The sequence below is a fragment of the Oryx dammah genome, unplaced genomic scaffold, assembly GCF_014754425.2.
Source record: "Oryx dammah isolate SB20612 unplaced genomic scaffold, SCBI_Odam_1.1 HiC_scaffold_6, whole genome shotgun sequence".
In the NCBI taxonomy this organism is placed as follows: Eukaryota; Metazoa; Chordata; class Mammalia; order Artiodactyla; family Bovidae; genus Oryx; species Oryx dammah.
The window spans coordinates 14,945,045-14,964,777 of NW_024070190.1; positions in this window are offsets into that span (position 1 = coordinate 14,945,045).

The window sequence follows — 19,733 nt, forward strand, 5'->3', positions numbered from 1 at the left end:
GCATGGGAGCGTCTGCCAGGCTGACGGAGCTTGAGAGGGGCCGGGACAGACCCTCCCTCCTGCCTTCTTCGGCCCCATATTCCCGGGCTTCCTGGCTGTCAACTCGAATAATCCCAACCAATGGCCCTAAATAGCCCTGAAGGAGGCTCCTGCTGACTCCAGAGATAGCCGAGCGGGTGTCCTTATCCTGGCCAGGGCCACCGGCATTGGGCCTGCCTTCTGCGGGGGCCCAGGGTGCTTTGACCTGCAGGCTGCCGTCCCCGCAGCCTTGGCTTTGCATGGCTCCGAGCAGGCGGGCCTTTCTTCACTGGGGCCCCCAAGGCAGCAGAGAAAGTGCCCTGATCCTGTTTCCCACCCTCTAACACTCGGGGACTGTGGCTTCCCTGGGTGTTCCAGGCCCTTCTTGTTTCAGCAGGAGGATCCTGTGCGTTTGATCTAAATCTGGTCTCCTGCTGCAAAGACCCAAACAATCTGAGTCAAAGTAGCATCAACAGGAAACCTGTCTCTTAAGGCCAAGAATGCAGCCAAAATAGCCCCGAGTCTCTACTTCTGAGAGCACCGTTAGGGAAGGCCTTTACCTGAGAGAAACAATAAGTGGAACTCTTGCCCCCAAATATTCTGGCCTGCAGGGCGTTGCGAACCAGGGAGCCTAGGGCTGCAGGACTGCACAGAGCGTCGGGGAGGTGGGACCCTCGACGCACAGCGGAGCTCCGAGATCGGCGGTTCCCTGAGAGCCGTGCAGGCAAAAGGTGTGTTCTTGCTGAGGGAACTGGCCAAGCGTTTCTGTTTGGTGGAGACAGCTGAAGATTTTAGGAGGGAAAAAAAAATCCTGCTTTTTTTTTAAGGCGCTTTCGTTTTCACTGTGAAATACTTGTGAACTCAGAGCACCACAAGAAAAGGAGAATCACCCATGATCTTACAATATGGAAAGAACGGCAATAAAAGTTTTCTGGGAACTTAGTTTCTCTTATTAATACGTGCGTGCACACCTGCACACCCATACACACATTTTAATGGTTTGTGTGCCTCTTTTTTCAGTCTCTTGGCCACCTATTTCCCCCTCCCTACATACAGTCATACTCTCCCCATGTGCAAGCGTTTATTAATGTATTTATGTGTTTATGTTTTCATATGCAAGTGGTAGCATAGCAGTACTTTTGTGGACCTCCTTCCTTTTTTTTTAACTTGACAATATATCTTGGAAAGTTTTCCATATGAGAACATACAGGTCTATTTGGTTCATTTAAAAAGTTTCATGACATTCCACCGTATGATTGCACCGTGATTTATCCAATCCCCTGTGTGAACGTTTACTTTGTTTTTAGATCCTTGATGTTAAAAAATGCCATGTCTTCCTAAGGCTGGCATAACTGGGTCAGAGGATTCATATGTTGAGAGCTCTTGCCGGACTGCTCTCCACTAGCCTCAGTTTGCACTCCCATTTGTGAGATATACCAGGGTATTGATTTCCCCACACATAGGTCAAGAACCTGCTTGCCAGTGCACAAGAGGTGAGAAATGCAGGCTTGATCCCTGGGTTGAGAAGAACCCCTGGGGGAAGACATGGCAACCTACTCCAGTATTCCCGCTAGAGAGTCCCATGGACAGAGGAGCCTGCTGGGCGACAGTCCGTTGGGTTGCAAGGAGCTGGACACAACTGAGCGGCTCAGCATGTAGCGTGCGCCCGATACTCACACACATGCTGCTGCTGCTGGGTCGTCAGTCGCATCCGACTCTGTGCGACCCCATAGACGGCAGCCCACCAGGCTCCACGTCCCTGGGATTCTCCAGGCAAGAACACTGGAGTGGGGTGCCATTGCCTTTTCCAATGCATGAAAGTGAAAGTCAAAGTGAAGTCGCTGAGTCCTGTCCGACTCTTAGCGACCCCATGGACTGCAGCCCACCAGGCTCCCCCGTCCATGGGATTTTCCAGGCGAGAGTAGGGTGGGGTGGGGTGCCGTTGCCTTCTCCGACACAGATTGCTATTACAATTAAAAAAATTTTACCAATCTCAGAAGTGAAAAATGTATCCTTTATAGCTTTACTTTGCATTCTTTTCAAGAATGAGATTAAAAATATTCTCCCATATTTGAGAGAATTTGCATTTTGTTTCAGTAAAACCTCCATGTGACTTGCCTACTTTTCTACTGGGCTCATGGTATCTCTCTCTGTATTCTTCTTTTTTGAGCATAAGGTTTTTATTTTCAGGCCACTTACTCCTTTACTTCTTAGCTCAACAAGAATGGAAGCTAAGAGCTGATCACAATACAGAGTTTCTTTTTCTTCTTTTTTAATTCCCTGCCTCGCAGGCTGTCTGTTTCCTGAAAATATGGCGTATCTATGCAATTCCTCATTCAGCCTGGTCTCTGATATTCCCTCCTGCTGACCAATCAAGGCCTGAAGTGGATCCTATCAACAATGACAAACCCAACTCCCTCGGAGGTAATTGAGGGCGACTAGACTTGGCATCTCAATTTCTACCAGTCGCCTGGGAGAACTCTGCTTCTGTAAATTTTTGTTTTTAAAGATATGTAGCTTCAGACATTTTATTTTTGCATTGATCATTTTGGAACTTAAATGCTTCCAGAAGACCTTATTTTGTGCTTCATGATTCCAGAATTTTCCCTACTCCTTTTTCCTATAACACGTTCTTTAGATTATTTTTGAATCAGGATATGGAGGTTTTTCATTCTCTTGTCCAGTTGCCCTGGCTACCACCTCCAACACAACGAGTAGTTGTTCAGTAGCTAAGTTGTGTCTGACTGTGACCCCACGAGCTGCAGCATGCCAGGCTTCCTGTCCTCCCTTGGTCATGATGAATTCCTTTTTTAATACTGTAGTGTATGCTCATGTTTTAGTTAAGATTTTAACATCAGTATTCATATGTGAAATTGGCTTACAATTTTCTTTTGGGGGCACTATTTATCAGATATTGATATCTGAATTACATTTGCCACATAAAAAGAATTTAGAAATTGCAATTCTTTTCCCATGTTCTGTGACAGTCTAAGTAGCTATGAGGTTGCCTGACTTGAACAAATTGCAGAATTCCCCTGTGACACCTTCAGGGTCTGGTAAAGTATTTGGTGAGAACATTTTTGCAATTTTTTCTGTAACTTCTATAGTAATTTATCTTTTCAAAATTTTTTTTATTTCTAAAGGTTCAGATTTGGTCAATTTTATTTTCCTAAAAGTTATGCATTTTAGTTAGGTTGTCAAATTTATTTGTGTAAAGTTAGCAATTTTAAGATATTAAAATTCTCCATTTCAATGAGAATTGCTCCCGTATCTCATTTTGTCTGTGTATCTGTGCTCTTTTTTTTTCTTGCTAGTGTTTCTCTACTTTGTGGATTCCTCCCCCACCCCCCACCAAAGCGATAGCTTTTTGATGTATTTGTTAGTTGTATTGCTTTTTACTTTTCTAACTCGGTGTCTGCTCTTCATCCGTATTAACTTATGCTCTCCGCTGTGCTGCACTCGTTTTCTGTCCTTCATCGGTGCAGATGTCTAATGCTGTGGGTTTTTCTGTCCTTCATCTGTGCAGATGTCTAATGCCGTGGGTTTTTCTGTCCTTCATCGGTGCAGATGTCTAATGCTGTGGGTTCCCTCTGAGCACAGCCTAGCCGTGCTCTGCAGCCTCCAGCACGTGCTGCGCATCTCTCCTCCCGTCGTCCGAGATTTCTGTCGGCTAACTTGCTGTGTTACTGGGTGCATAGGTATTAATAGCGTATCTTCACTATGAGTTATAGCCTTAGCATTAAAAAGTGTTTTTCTTTGTTCCATTTATTGCTTTTTGGCGAGAACTCTACTTTCTCTGGTATCAAGATATGCCTAGTATGAATTTTCTCATCCTTTAACTTTTATCCTTTCTGAACCTCTTTGCTTACTTGTCTTTCTTGTCTAAGAGCAGAGACTTGGATATTGCTTTGTAAGTCAACTTGATAAAACTTTGTTTTTTACAGATGAATTTAGCTCTTTCTTTTTTCTTGACACAAATGACATGTTCAATTTCAGTTTTACCATGCCGTGGTCAAACTTTCTCTTTTACTTACTCTTTTCTCTCGTTTTGGCTTTACTATTCAGGAAGATTTGTGTGTATTCTAGTAATTACCTCTATGCTAATTAATGATTCATATAAAATTCTTAGTTCTCTTTTTCTTTAGATACTATCTGTTGGTGTTCTATTTTGAACAATACGGAAATTATAGAAGCCATTTCTCCTCCCTCCCTTTTTCTAAGTGTTGAATTTTAGGCACAAGTTTTATCTTATTGCTAATCTTTGTACTCTTCAATTAACTTACACTTCTTTTACTTGACTGGCCAACCTCAAGTGATATCTTTTTACTCTCAGGTAACAGACAGTCAGTGATTTTTCACTTTACATTGACTTTGTTATCTCCTCATCTCTTCTTTGATGAAGACTGTGTTCAAGTACTTTGCTCCTTTTATTATAAAACTGAGATTTTGTTTCCTTATTTTTCAGTTTTCAGAGTTCTTAATATAAGTTCCTTTTAAAAACTGGGATTTGCAAATATTTAATCTTTTTGTCCTCTTAACAGTGTCTTTTGAAGAGCAGTTCTTAATTCTGATGAGGTCAAATTAATCAGTTTTTTTCCATACTAGATCACAGTAAGAAATCTTTGTTTAAGCCAGAATCACAAAAGTTTTCTCTTATATTTTCTTCTAGAAGTTCTATGACCCATTTGGAGTTCAAGGAATGGGTCGAAGCTATCTTTCACATCTGGCTATCTAGTTGTTTCCATCTCATTTGCTAAATCAGCTGTCTTTTAGCTGTTGTATTCTCTGTGCACGCATTCAGTCGCCCAGTCGTGTCTGACTATTTGCGACCCCATGGGCTGCAGCGCACCAGGCTTTCCTGTCCTTCATCTCCCGGAGTTTGATCAAACTTGTCTATTGAGTCAGTGATGCCATCCAACCATTTCATCCTCTGTTGTCCCCTTCTCCTCCTGCCTTCAGTCTTTCCCAGCATTGGGATCTTTTCCAATGAGTTGGCTCTTCGAATCAGGTGGCCCAAATATTGGAGCTTCAGCTTCAGCATCAGTTCTTCTAGTGAATATTCAGGGCGGATTTCTTTACGATTGACTGGTTTGATCTCCTTGTGTCCAGGGGACTCTTAAGAACCTTCTCCAGCACCACAGTTCGAAGGCATCCGTTCTTTGTTGCTCAGTGTTTTTTATCATCCAGCTCTCACACTTGCTCACGACCACTGGAAAAACCCCAGCTTTGACTGTAAGAACCTTTGCAGCAAAGTAATGTCTCTGCTTTTAATACACTGTCTAGGTTTATCTTTGCTTTTCTTTCAGAAGCAAAGACAAGCGTCTTTTAATTTATTTATATACACTGGTCAACGTTTGGTCTCTCTATTCTGTTATACTGAACCTTTTTGTATCTTTGTATCAATATAGCACTGTCTTGATTATTTTAACTTTACAATGAGTTATGAATCAGGCCCTTTGTTTTCAAAGTTGTTTTGAATACTATATGTTCTTTTAACTTCTGTATGAATTTTACAGTGACCTTGCCAATGTCTTCAAAAAAGTTAACATGGTCTTTGACTAGAATGATGTGCTATATCTATAGATCAGTTTGGGAATAACCAGTATCTAATACTGGATCTTCATGTGCCTGTTATTTTTCTCCATTTATTCACATCTTCTGTAACTTTCCTCAACAGTGTTTATAGTTTTCAGTTTATAACTTTCACATCTTTCTCATCTATTCCTAAATATTTCATAATTTTATGCTAGTGTAAATGTTTTTGTTTTTTAATTCAAGTTCTGCTTTCCCATGGCTAGTATATAGAACTATAATTGGTTTTCTATACTGATCTTAAATTCTAAGATCCTAGTTCTAGGAAGTTTTTTTTGTAGATCCATAGTAATTCCTGGGGGTGTATGATCATATGAATGTTTTCCATGAATCAGGTCAGTTTTATTCTTTATTTGCAATCTGGATGCCTTTTTTTTTTTCCTCGTCCATGACTTATTGCACTGACTGGACGTCCTTGGTGTGTTTCCAACCTTGGGGAAAAGCATTTAGTCTTTCACCGGTAAGTATGATGTTGGCTATAGATTTTTTTCAATAGATGCCCTTGATCAAGTTGAGGAAGTTCCCTTCTATTCCTAGTACCCTGAGAGTTTTTATTTATTTATTTTTTGGTCAGGAATGAATGTTGAATTGTCAAATGTTTTTCTGTGACCACTTAATGTTCATCAGTTCAGTTCAGTTCAGTTCAGTTGCTCAGTCGTGTCCGACTCTTTGCGACCTCATGAACTGCAGCGCGCCAGGCCTCCCTGCCCATCACCAACTCCTGGAGTTCACTTAAACTCACGTCCATCGAGTCAGTGATGCCATCCAGCCATCTCATCCTCTGTCGTCCCCTTCTCCTCCTGCCCCCAATCCCTCCCAGCATCAGTCTTTTACAATGAGTCAACTCTTTGCATGAGGTGGCCAAAGTACTGGAATTTCAGCTTTAGCATCATTCCTTCTAAAGTAGAGTTTTTCTAATTATATTGACTAATTTTAAAAATATTAAGTCAGCTTTGAATTCCCGGGATAAGCCTCACTGGGCTATGAAATGTTATTCTTTATATTTATTTGGTGTGTTTTAAAAAAGAAGTGTTGTACTTATGCTCATGAGGGACAGTGAATTGTACTTTAAGGCATAGAATGCATAGCATGTTTGGGATGAGACTGAATAAATAGGGATGAGACGTGAAATACTTCCCTGGCTCCGTTGAATAAATGAAGAAGTATTCTCTTGTTAATCAGCTGAAAATTTGTGTAGAATTAGAATTATTTCTTTCTTGTTTGATAGAATTTACCAGTAATAGATTTCACCAGCCTTCTGGATTTGAAGGTTTATTTGTGGGAAAGTTTTAAACTACAAGTTCAGTTTCTTTATAAATATAAGCTTTTTTTTTTTCTTGAGTTAATTGTGTTAGTATATATCATCCATTTCATTGAAGTTATCAAATTTATTGGCATAAAATTACCCATAATATCCCCTATTATTTCTTTAATATCTGTAGAATCTGTAATGATTCCAGCTCTGTCATTACAAACATTTCAGAATTTTTTTGCATTTCTTTTCCTTCGTAATCTGTCTACAAGTTTATAAATTTCATTGCTCTTTTCAAAAATTTTTGTTTCATTACATTTTCTTCACCATTTTTCTGTTTTCTATTATCTTTTGCTATCTTTATTATTTCTTTTTTTTTTTTTTGCTTACTTTGTGTTTAATTTGTTCTTCTTTTTCTAATTTCTAAAGATGAAGGTTCAGGCAATTAATTAGAAACTTTTCTTTTTTTCAAATATAGGCATTTTTTGCTGTAAATTATGTGCTGCTTTAGTGGCATCCAGAAGTTGTGATATATTATGTTTTCATTTTCATTCAGCTTGAAATGTTTTCTAATTTTCCTTTAGTTTTTGTTATCCGATTGGTTATTTAGAAAGTAACTTAATTTCTAAATATTTGAGAAATTTCCAGAGATTTTTCTGTTCTTGACTTCTAGTTTAATTCCATTATGGTTAGAGGACATATGATGTAATTAAATCTTTTTAAATTTATTAAAATATTTAATCAATTAAATTAATTTAAATTTATTAAATTTATTTTATGGTCCAGAATCTGCTCTTTCATAATGATTATTTCATGTGAACTTGAGAAGAATGTGTATTCTGCTATTTTTGGGTGGATTAGTAATGTCAATTTTAGAGTCACATATAAGATTTATCATATAATACTTGTCTTTCTCCATCTGACTTATTTCACTTTGATTTCTTTTCCCTTTTCGGTAGCTTGATAGTTTTGTCTGGATAACAAAATGATTCTTCTAAATTTTATGCTCCTTTCTCAGTTTTAACTACTATTTCAGAGTGACCTCTCTTGCTTTCTAAGTTAGTATATGTTGGGCATTCTTTGTTTATTGATTATCAGTGTTATCAGAAGTCTCATTATCTTATGCAGGTCATGGGTAAGTGCTTTATTCGCACCAAGTCTGCTTTAGGATCATGAAGACATCCTGGCGTCTCCTTACTCTGGTGGACGCTGCCTCTGGGCTTTGGCCCTGCTCCCCTAGCTGCTCTGTTTATGGGGGGGGGGGGCGGCGCGGCGCTCTTAGGAGGGCTTGCAGCCTATGCAGTTGTCTTCACTGCTATTTCTCAGAATCTTCCCAGTATGTATTGAAAATCTCGGGTGTGTTTGTTTGTATTTGTTTGCTGGCTTTGCTTTTGGTCTTCGGTTGTCAGCAGTCACAGGGTATGGGCTCCTCCTTCCCTTTTCCTAACTTGAGCCCCAGAGCTGCTGATCCCCTAATGGTCCTGTTCACCCATGCTCCTTATTCGCGTTCATAGAGAATTCTTTATCACTCGGTGTTACTGACGATATTAGTCATGGACTCATTTCCTCACACTTATGTTTGGTCTGTTTAGTTTTAAGGAAGTTGGAAGATTAAAAAAAAACCTATTGGCCTCTGTGGTTAGTCATATCAAAGGAAGTTCATGGCTTTAAAAAAATTTTGCCAAAATGTTATTCCATACACATCACTATGTGGTTATGCAACTTCCTCTTTTATACTTAAATTGTTTTTGAAACCTATCCATGATAACACATACATGCAAACGTGTATATATAAAACTTCTTTAATTGCTGTGTGATATTTTCCCGTTGTATTAGTTCGACACGTTTACCAACTTTCCTGTTCATTTGCATTTCTGCTCTTTCAAGTATTTCACTATAACAAACAAGACTGAAACAAAAATTCTGATATATTTCTCTGAAATCATGTCTGAGAGTTGCTATAGAATTTATTTATAAAAGATTATCTTCAATCTTTTAAAATTTAAATAATATGAAAAAGTTTTATAAATGAAATATGGTATACAAATGTTAGATACTTTAATCATGTTAGATTCTGTCCTTTTCCTATCTTTTCAAAAGCTGTCTTATGTTTTGATATTCACTCTTTTGGATAGGAAAAGACCTGTTGTTGTTGTTGTTGTTGTTTTTAATTAAAGCTTATTAAAGTAAACATCTCCTTTCCCTTTGCAGGTTCCTTGAATCCGCTGCCTTTCCCCTTAATGGCTCAACAGACCATAAAGAAACGCACACATCAGAAAACTTTGTGTGAAAATCCCTATGTTAGTAGATTTCTATGGTGATTACCCTTGTAGTTTGTTCTAAATCAAATAATCTAAAAAGAAAGAGGAGGTGTATACTGAATTCCTTTACAGGGGTTTCCATTAGCTATCCATGTCCTGGAGGTTTCTGATCCAAGCAATTCCATCCAAGCCACTTAGCCTGAACTGAAATAAAGGTTCTTAGTTGCATAATTTTTATCAACAAACAAGTGAGCTTGATTCTTTGGCCTGGAGGCCTGTGCTTTTCATTTGGGTGGATTAATTTAGGAAACTTGAGTTCAATTCCTTGAATTTCCTGTGTATTCTTTTGTGGAAGAAAGCAGTGATCCTAGTATTCTTAGATATAGTCCAGGCTGCTGGGACTACCCCAAAATAGAGCAGGTAAAATTTCTATTTTTACCCAAGTCACTGTTTAACAAGTACATTTGTTTGTTCACATATTTGACAGAACTTTATGGGGCACTTTCTGTGTGACAGGCTGATAGGAGCTAAGGATGCGATGAGGATGGTGATATTGATTACGGTGGTGGTGTGTATAGGTGTGTTTTCTTAATGGCTGGAGGGTACTTTTGCATTGTATGAAAGCATTGTGTTTAATTTATCAATTTCCCTATTCACTCACATTCAGATTCTTTCACAATGTTTATTAATTATTCTAGTGACTTTCATATATTGGCTGCTTTCATCTTCACAATAGCCCTGTGAGATTGGCAATTCTGTTATTATCCTGGTTTTACACTTGAGGAAATGAAGACAGAGAGTTTAAGTGATTTTCTTTGTAGTGCTAGTAAGTTGTGAACCTGGGATACCACCCTAGGCAGTCTTGCTCCAAAGACCAAGAACCTGACTCAGAAGTATTCACTGTCATAAGGGTTCACAGGCTGGCAGCTTGACACGTAAATAAACAAATTACAGTAAAAAGTAGTGAGAAGCAATAGGAGAGCATTCAAAGTGCAGGTGTGGCTCAGAAGAGAGGGGACCGGCTGAGCTTTAGGAAGTTGGAGGAAGTCTATCAAAGGAGATTTACTGTCTTGAAGGATACACAGCCTGAACTGATTCTTCGAGAAGGTCATTTGCACACATTCAGGCACACAGTGCAGGGTCCTGAATGACAGGGTGGTCCAGTGGAAAAGGCTGCTCCCTGAAGTGAATCCACTGGGGGTCAGAATTTCAGAAGTTCAGACCCTCTTCTGGGTCTCAGTGGCTTTTGCCAAGTCACTAACTCTCCTGATGTGGTTATCAAAGGAAATGATTAATCAGAAGTTCTTTGTAAATGGCTAAGTGCTGCTGCTGCTGCTTCTGCTAAGTCGGTTCAGTTGCGTCTGACTGTGTGCGACCCCATAGACGGCAGCCAACTAGGCTCCCCCGTCCCTGGGATTCTCCAGGCAAGAACACTGGAGTGGGTTGCCATTTCCTTCTCCAATGCATGAAAGTGAAAAGTGAAAGTGAAGTCACTCAGTCGTGTCCGACTCCTAGGGACCCCATGGACTGCAGCCCACCGGGCTCCTCTGCCCATGGGATTTTCCAGGCAAGAACACTGGAGTGGGGTGCCACTGGGTTCCTTAAAAGTGGAAGACAGATTTTATTTTCTTGGGCTCCAAAATCACTGGGGAGGGTGACTTCAGCCGTGAAATTAAAGGACCCTTGCTCCCTGAAAGTAAAGCAAGACAAACCTGGACGGCATATTAAAAAGCAGAGACATCACTTTGCTGACAAAGTCTGTATAGTAAAAGCTATGGTTTTCCAGTATTCATGTACAGATGTGAGAGTTGAACCATAAAGAAGGCTGAGTGGCAAAGAATTGATGATTTCGAACTGTGGTGCTGGAGAAGACTCTTGAGAGTCCCTTGAACCGCAAGGAGACCCAGCCAGTCCACTCTGAAGCAGATCGGCCCCGGATATTCACCGGAAGGGCTCCAGTGTAAGATGTGTGTAAGACATACACTGAGAAGGCCCAGAAACGACGCCTCTCTGAGCAGTGGTGTCCATCGAGGTAACGGCGACCTTCACGGCCCACCGCGGCTCCCAAGCTCAGCAGGCCACGGCTGTCCGGGTTGTCCCCGCGAGACCACACAGTGGATACTTAGGTCTGGAGACGACACAGCTCTGCTTCCTTCTGAAGCTTCTAATGGAAGAATCTTCCCCACAGCTCCTTCTCGTGTGTCCTTCCCTGGCGGCGCTGAAGCTACTGCAGACGTCCACAGTCCCTCTCAGGAAGCTCCACCATGATGACCGGCTTAAAAACCTGCTGCCTGAGCCTCTGCAGTCCTAGGTTTCATCGGACAAGCGGTTTAAAGCTCGCTACAGCTTTATAACTTATCCCAGATCTTGAGGGTCTGAGTTCCTCACTTGCTTTCTAGAAATTTCCACTTAATTGACCCTATGCCCACTTTAAAGCTACCCACTTAGAGTTTCTATGTCTCTGTCCAAGTTATTTTAGCATAGTTTATGGTTCCAAATTATGTGTTTTGCAATTGGTTTTACCCTGAATGACTAATTCATTTAATGGACATAAATGATTATAAGCCCTCAGTTCTTTGCATCTGCCTTAATAGAAGTCATCATCGGTCGGTTCAGTCACTCAGTCGTGTCCGACTCCTTGCGACCCCCTGAATCACAGCATGCCAGGCCTCCCTGTTCATCACCATCTCCCAGAGTTCACTCAGAATCACGTCCATCGAGTCCGTGATGTCATCCAGCCATCTCATCCTCGGTAGTCCCCTTCTCCTCCTGCCCACAATCGCTTCCAGCATCAGAGTTTTCTCCAGAGTCAGCTCTTCGCATGAGGTGGCCAAAATACTGGAGTTTCAGCTTCAGCATCAGTCCTTCCAAAGAAATCCCAGGGTTGATTTCCATCAGAATGGACTGGTTGGATCTCCTTGCAGTCCAAGGGACTCTCAAGAATCTTCTCCAACACCACAGTTCAAAAGCATCAATTCTTCGGCGCTCAGCCTTCTTCACAGTCCAACTCTCACATCCATACATGACCAAAGGAAAAACCATAGCCTTGACTAGACGGACCTTAGTCGGCAAAGTAATGTCTCTGCTTTTGAATGTGCTATCTAGGTTGGTCATAACTTTTCTTCCAAGGAGTAAGCATCTTTTAATTTCATGGCTGCAGTCACCATCTGCAGTGATTCTGGAACCCCCAAAAATAAAGTCTGACACTGAAGTGATAGGACCACATGCCATGATCTTTGTTTTCTGAAAGTTGAGCTTTAGGCCAACTTTTTCGCTCTCCTCTTTCACTTTCATCAAGAGGCTTTTTAGCTCCTCTTCACTTTCTGCCATAAGGGTGGTGTCATCTGCATATCTGAGGTGATTGATATTTCTCCCAGCAATCTTGATTCCAGCTTGTGCTTCTTCCAGCCCAGCGTTTCTCATGATGTACTCTGCATAGAAGTTAAAGAAGCAGGGTGACGATATACAGCCTTGACGCACTCCATTTCCTATTTGGAACCAGTCTGTTGTTCCATGTCCAGTTCTAACTGTTGCTTCCTGACCCCATACAGATTTCTCAAGAGGCAGGTCAGGTGGTCTGGTATTCCCATCTCTTTCAGAATTTTCCACAGTTGATTGTGATCCACACAGTCAAAGGCTTTGGCATACTCAATAAAGCAGAAATAGATGTTTTTCTGGAACTCTCTTGCTTTTTGCATGATCCAGCGGATGTTGGCAATTTGATCTCTGTTTCCTCTGCCTTTTCTAAAACCAGCTTGAACATTGGAAATTCACAGTTCACGTATTGCTGAAGCCTGGCTTGGAGAATTTTGAGCATTACTTTACTAGCATGTGAGATGAGTGCAACTGTGTGGTAGTTTGAGCATTCTTTTGCATTGCCTTTCTTTGGGATTGGAATGAAAACTGACCTTTTCCAGTCCTGTGGCCACTGCCGAGTTTTCCAAATTTGCTGGCATATTGAGTGCAGCAGTTTCACAGCATCATCTTTCAGGATTTGAAAGAGCTCATTTGGAATTCCATCACCTCCACTAGCTTTGTTTGTAGTGATGCTTTCTAAGGCCCACTTGACTTCACATTCCAAGATGTCTGGTTCTAGATTAGTGATCACATCATCATGACTATCTTGGTCGTGAAGATCTCTTTTGTACAGTTCTTCCGTGTATTCTTGCCACCTCTTCTTAATATCTTCTGCTTCTGTTAGGTCCAGACCATTTCTGTCCTTTATCGAGCCCATCTTTGCATGAAATGTTCCCTTGGTATCTCTAATTCTCTTGAAGAGATCTCTAGTCTTTCCCAATCTGTTGTTTTCCTCTATTTTTTTGCATTGATCGCTGAAGAAGGCTTTCTCATCTCTTCTTGCTATTTTTTGGAACTCTGCATTTAGATGCCTATATCTGTCCTTTTCTCCTTTGCTTTTCACCTCTCTTCTTTTCACAGCTATTTGTAAGGCCTCCCCAGACAGCCATTTTGCTTTTTTGCATTTCTTTTCCATGGGGATGGTCTTGATCCCTGTCTCCTGCACAATGTCATGAACCTCACTCCATAGTTCATCAGGCACTCTATCGATCAGATCTAGGCCCTTAAATCTATTTCTCACTTCCACTGTATAATCATAAGGGATTTGATTTAGGTCATACCTGAATGGTCTAGCAGTGTTCCTTACTTTCTTCAATTTAAGTCTGAATTTGGTAATAAGGAGTTCATGATCTGAGCCAAAATCTGCTCCTGGTCTTGTTTTTGTTGACTGTATAGAGCCTCTCCATCTTTGGCTGCATAGAATATAATCAATCTGATTTTGGTGTTGACCATCTGGTGGTGTCCATGTGTAGAGTCTTCTCTTGTGTTGTTGGAAGAGGGTGTTTGCTATGACCAGTGCATTTTCTTGGCAAAACTCTATTAGTCTTTGCCCTGCTTCATTCCGCATTCCAAGGCCAAATTTGCCTGTTACTCCAGGTGTTTCTTGACTTCCTACTTTTGCATTCCAGTCCCCTATAATGAAAAGGACATCTTTTTTGGGTGTTAGTTCTAAAAGTTCTTGTAGGTCTTCATAGAACCGTTCAACTTCAGCTTACTCAGTGTTGGTGGTTGGGGTATAGACTTGGATAACTGTGATATCGAATGGTTTGCCTTGGAAACGAACAGAGATCATTCTTTCATTTTTGAGATTGCATCCAAGTACTGCATTTTGGACTCTTTTGTTGACCATGATGGCTACTCCATTTCTTCTGAGGGATTCCTGCCAACAGTAGTAGATATAATGGTCATCTGAGTTAAAGTCACCCATTCCAGACCATTTTAGATCACTGATTCCTAGAATGTTGACGTTCACTCTTGCCATCTCTTGTTTGACCACTTCCAATTTGCCTTGATTCATGGACCTGACTTTCCAGGTTCCTATGCGATATTGCTCTTTACAACATCGGACCTTGCTTCTATCACCAGTCACATCCACAACTGGGTGTTGTTTTTGCTTTGGCTCCATCCCTTCGTTCTTTCTGTCGTTATTTCTCCACTGATCTCCAGTAGCATATTGGGCACCTAGTGACCTGGGGAGTTCCTCTTTTGGTATCCTGTCACGAACAGTATGAAAAGGCAGTAGAACAGTATGAAAATAGAAGTCACAGCTGAAGCCTAAAGCTACCATTTCGATAGTACGTACCAAGGCGCCGTGGGAGGACGGACCGGTGCTGACGCTTACGCGAGCACTCCGCGGGAGATCAGCCTCAGCTACGTTTCCACTCTTCCGAGCTTCCAGCGCCGCGGCGGCCCCTTCTCAGGCGCCGCCCGCGCTGCGCTCGCCCCCCGCGGCCCCCTCCAGTGCGCCGTCCACACAGGCCCGCTTCCTGGTCCTCCTGCCGGGTCCTCGCACAGCTTAACCAGCGTTAGCCTGACTGCTTTACCCTGGGTGTCCACGGGGTGGCGCACTCACCCCCTCGGGTCTTTGTCCAGAAGTCACCTTTTCAAGGTTTTGTCTTTCATCAGTATGTAAAACTGCAACAACTTCCCAGAATCAAGGACGGTGATTCCCTCCTGCTGCTCTAGCTCCATAGTCGTTACCCCCGTTGGACATACTCTCCGTTTATTGTATACTCCCCCAACCAGAATGTCCTTTAGAGGGCGAGATTTGTATCTACTTCGTTGTATCTCTGGCTCCTAAGTGAGTATTTGGTGTGAACGGATGTGGTGTGAACTACCTTTTAGTGAATGCACGGACATCATATCCTCTGTTTCAACTGAGAGTTCCATCTGAAGGCCTTCTTCCTTTCATAACATCTCTTCAAGTAAAAACAAACAGCTCTAACGGAATACAACACAAAAATTCCACTGTCTACAGAGACATTCTCAAACTGCTTTCTGCTTTTGTTTTTTTGAAAAACATGTTTTTCTGGCAGTAAAAGTAAAACATTGTGAGAAATTTAAAAAGGTACAACCAATTTAAATGACAAATAATCCCACAGAGTCAACTACATTTTGATGTATTTCCTTCCAGACTTTTACATAAGCACATACATGTCCATGCACACTTTTTAAAAGAATACATAATTTTATGTGTTTGCATATATATGTAGTTGAGATTACCCTGTTCAGTCTTACCCTTTACCGTGCCAGGAGCTTATGATGTGTCGTTTGTTATCTAAAACATTGATGTTCAGAGGGATCTTGGCATTGGCCAACTGCTGCGAAGAGCCGACTCATAGAAAAGACCCTGATGCTGGGAAAGATTGAAGGCAGGAGGAGAAGGGATCGACAGAGGACAAGATGTTTGGATGGCATCACTGCCTCAATGGACATGAATTTGAGCAGGCTCCGGGAGATGGTGAAGGACAGGGAAGCCTGGCGCGCTGCAGTCCGTGTGGTCACAGAAGCAGGACATGACTGAGCAGCTGAGCAACGACAACATCTTAACATTGTATCATATGTGCTGACACACCAATCTGCTCAACTTGTCTGCTATTGTGGACGCTAACAAATATGTTTTCATTTCTATTTGAGTGAAAATTTCATTCCTATCATCTATTTGGTTTGTTGATTTTTAACACCTCTTTTCTCTATTCCAGTTCTCCTGGCTTATTTTGCGCATATAGTTTATCTGTAACCTTCTCCACCGTTTAGTCTTTTGTCCTTGTGATTTTTGAAGGCCATTTTCTCTAAGTGGTTTAGTGTCATGGCGTGTCTGCCTTTAGTTCCTTAACGTTATCTACATCTTACCTTTCTGGTATTTCCTAAATTATCTCCTTTTTACACGATGAATTTTATAGGATCCTTACTGTGGTCATTTGGGCAACGGCAGTCTCAGTCATTATCTGCACTCGCTTCCTCTCACCACTCGCAGCTCCATCCTGGCTTTCTGGGAAACCCCTTCTTTTAAAGAAAGTCCTCAGGACATTGGTGACTCTCTCTGGTGACTGGCCGAGTCTCAATGCCCTCTGGAATCTCCTTCTGGCCACCTGTTCCTGAGGAGAGGAATATTCTGAATTCTAGTCTTCTACATGCCCGGCCTCTGCCCTGGGGGATGCAAGAATGTCACCCTACTACCCAGTTCAGTGTGAGGGGCCAAGAGAGGGAAAGCACACTGTCCTGGGGAGGCTGCTCTGCGGAGCGTTTGTAGCCGGAACGCTGGCAACCTTTCTCCCTCAATCTCTGTCTCTATACTTTTAAGTTTGCTACTGATTTCTTTTTGAGGCATGGTAATAATTTTAATGGCTGTCTGGGGAGGCCTTACAAATAGCTGTGAAAAGAAGAGAAGTGAAAAGCAAAGGAGAAAAGGAAAGATATAAGCATCTGAATGCAGATTTCCAAATAATAGCAAGGAGAGATAAGAAAGTCTTCCTTAGCAATCAATGCAAAGAAATAGGGAAAAGCAATAGAAAGGGAAAGACTAGATATCTAGTCAAGAAAATTATAGAAACCAAGGGAACATTTCATGCAAAGATGGGCTTGATAAAGGACAGAAATTGTATGGACCTAACAGAAGAAGAAGATATTAAGAAGAGGTGGCAAGAATACACAGAACTGTACAGAAAAGATCTTCATGACCAAGATAATCACGATGCTGTGATCACTCACCTAGAGCCAGAAATCCTGGAATGTGAAGTCTAGTGGGCCTTAGAAAGCACCACTATGAACAAAGCTAGTGGAGGTGATGGCATTCCAGTTGAGCTATTTCAAATCCTGAAAGATGATGCTGGGAAAGTGCTGCACTCAATATGCCAGCAAATTTGGAAAACTCGGCAGTGGCCACAGGACTGGAAAAGGTCAGTTTTCATTCCAATCCCAAAGAAAGGCAATGCAAAAGAATGCTCAAACTACCGCACAATTGCACTCATCTCACATGCTAGTAAAGTAATGCTCAAAATTCTCCAAGCCAGGCTTCAGCAATACGTGAACCGTGAACTTCCAATGTTCAAGCTGGTTTTAGAAAAGGCAGAGGAACCAGAGATCAAATTGCCAACATCTGCTGGATCATCAAAAAAGCAAGAGAGTTCCAGAAAAACATCTATTTCTGCTTTATTGACTATGCCAAAGCCTTTGACTGTGTGGATCACAATCAACTGTGGAAAATTCTGAAAGAGATGGGAATACCAGACCACCTGACCTGCCTCTTGAGAAACCTATATGCAGGTCAGGAAGCAACAGTTAGAACTGGACATGGAACAAAAGACTGGTTGCAAATAGGAAAAGGAATATGTCAAGGCTGTATATTGTCACCCTGCTTCTTTAACTTCTATGCAGAGTACATCATGAGAAACGCTGGGCTGGAAGAAGCACAAGCTGGAATCAAGATTGCCAGGAGAAATATCAATCACCTCAGATATGCAGATGATACTACCCTTATGGCAGAAAGTGAAGAGGAACTCAAAAGCCTTTTGATGAAAGTGAAAGAGGAGAGCGAAAAAGTTGGCTTAAAGCTCGACATTCAGAAAACAAAGATCATGGCATCTGGTCCAATCACTTCATGGGAAATAGATGGGGAAACAGTGGAAACAGTGTCAGACTTTATTATTTTGGGATCCAAAATCACTGCAGATGGTGACTGCAGCCATGAAATTAAAAGACGCTTACTCCTTGGAAGGAAAGTTATGACCAACCTAGATAACATATTCAAAAGCAGAGACATTACTTTGCCAACAAAAGTCCATCTAGTCAAGGCTATGGTTTTTCCTGTGGTCATGTATGGATGTGAGAGTTGGACTGTGAAGAAGGTTGAACACCGAAGAATTGATGCTTTTGAACTGTGGTGTTGGAGAAGACTCTTGAGAGTTCCTTGGACTGCAAGGAGATCCAACCAGTCCATTCTGAAGGAGATCAGCCCTGGGATTTCTTTGGAAGGAATGATGCTAAAGTTGAAACTCCAGTATTTTGGCCACCTCATGCGAAGAGTTGACTCATTGGAAAAGACTGTGATGCTGAGAGGGATTGGGTGCAGGAGGAGAAGGGGACAACAGAGGATGAGATGGCTGGATGGCATCACGGAGTCGATGGACGTGAGTCTGAGTGAACTCTGGGAGATGGTGATGGACAGGGAGGCCTGGAGTGCTGCGATTCATGGGGTCGCAAAGAGTCGGACACGACTGAGTGACTGAACTGAACTGAACTGAATAATTTTAAGTCCCCTCTGTCCCTGGATCAGATCCAAGGAAGTGCTGACTGAAGCTGGGGTTATTCCCACAGACCTCAGTGCCAGAGATCTGAGATCCTTTTACATGAAACAGATCTTCATTAAAGAAGACAACTGTTTCTCAACAGTGTGGAGAGGGAGCTTCCCTGGTGGCTCAGTGGTAAATAATCCACCGGCAGGAGGTGGATTCCATCCCTGATCTGGGAAGATCCCGCTTGCCTCAGAGCAGCTAAGCCTGTGTACCACCAGTGTCGAGCCCGTGTTTTCAGCCCGGGAGCCACAACTATTGAGCCGTTGCCCCACAGCTGCTGAAGCCCACGGGCCCTGGAGCTTGTGCTCCACAACAGGAGAAGCCTCTGCAGCAAGCAGTCCCCACCGCAGCTGGAGGGGAAGCCGCACAGCAATGAAGACCCAGCCTAGCCAAAATAAACAAGTAAAGAAACGGATAAAATGCAATGAGAAGCGTGAGGTGGCTGCCAATGGGATACTCTTTCTCACATCTCAAGGGCAACAGAAGATGAGCCTGCCTGTGGGTGTCCACAGTCTTAGCTCCCCGCATTGCACGAGTGCTCTTCGCATTGGCTCCTCTCTCTGCTCTCTCCAGGTCAGGAGGTGTGGCTGCTCTTGCGTGAACATTTTCTCTTCTTTCTGCGCCGACAGCTTGGCTCTCTGACTGACGCCTCCACCGCTCACCCTCATGGCCTTCTGGGCTGTCCACGCGAGTCTTCCCATGGTGCCAGTTCACATGATAGGCACCTTCCTGTAGGTGCCCGGGAAAGCCTGCTGCACAATGACCCTCAGAAATTTGCTCGATAGATTCCTCTTTCCCAGAAAAGTTGGCCTGAAAGACTTCCCGTCGTCGGGACACACAGAGCCCAAGTGGAGACAGAGCCAGCGGCAGATTCTGCTTCTCAGTGTTCACATCACAGTGCATATTCCAGTTCTCTGATCAGATAAACTCTCCAAGATAAAGCGTCCAGTATCTTGGCAA